We start from the raw sequence: 1,078 nt of genomic DNA on the forward strand, positions 1-1,078 counted from the left end.
CATCCACAACCACCCTGCAGTGAGTTAACCTTTCCCCTGCCTCAGCTAGAAGTGGGAGAGGGTTACCAGCCCTAACCCTCCAAGTCAGGAGGACATTAAAGTAGAAGACAGAACATTCCCTGGGGCTGGTCTTGGGGGCCTGAGGACTCTGCCTCTCCTACTACGTACGGGAGGATCATGCCTGGCCTGAACCTCCTTCCCTATCTCACTTGCAAAGTGCTGAAAGCTCAGGAGCTCAGTATGAATTCTGGCTTCTGGTTACTCCCAAGCTACTGGCTGCCCTTACTCCTCCATTGCTCCCAGAGACCCTCAGCCTAGCAGTTTTTGCAGTTGTTACAACAAACCCCAGGATGATCTAAGCAGGCAGTGCATTCTTTTTCCCTGCTGTTACCCTTCACCTACTCCACAGTCCCACATGCCTTTGTTCCAGGAAGGAGCAGGGAATCTTCAGGCCGTTTTTTGTTTGGAAACGTTGTGGCGCCCCCCCTCCCCCCATTGCACAGTTTGGCCTCACCGGTTGACCTGAGGAAGGGATCTAGCAGACCAAAGCCTCAAAACTTCTGACTTAGAACAAGGGTCCCAAAAGGGAATGAATGGGGAGAGGAAAATTGTACTTGTGGGAGTTTCTTGGAGCACTGCAAATAGATGTGCTTTAGTTTGGTTTTCTTCAGACCTGGGGTGGGTGCGAGCTCAGCCCCAGTTCCTCCAGGGTTTAAAAACCTTGGCAAATGCTGTCCTTGCCATCCTGAAGGATGTGGAGGGTGCTGAAGAAAAAGACCTCAGACAGCCAGGTCCCGGCAGCTCTGCTTCTCTTGCTAGTCTCACTTGAGTTGGCTCCAGGAAGCACGACCCTGAAAGTGTAGGCCTGAGGCAGGGAGCTGCTACAAAGGCCATCTGTCCTGTCACCTGACTTCATTCCTCGCCCTGCCACCCACTGGCTCTTCTGCTTGTCATTTAATCATCACCTCTCTACGTGTGAGTGGCTCTGAGACCCATACATGTGGACAGGTGGGGCACAGGAGGAACTAGACCATCACCTGACGCAACTGAGATCCAGCATTCCCAGAGGCACAATGGA

The sequence above is a fragment of the Rattus norvegicus genome, chromosome 10 (assembly GCF_036323735.1).
Source record: "Rattus norvegicus strain BN/NHsdMcwi chromosome 10, GRCr8, whole genome shotgun sequence".
Taxonomy (NCBI): Eukaryota; Metazoa; Chordata; class Mammalia; order Rodentia; family Muridae; genus Rattus; species Rattus norvegicus.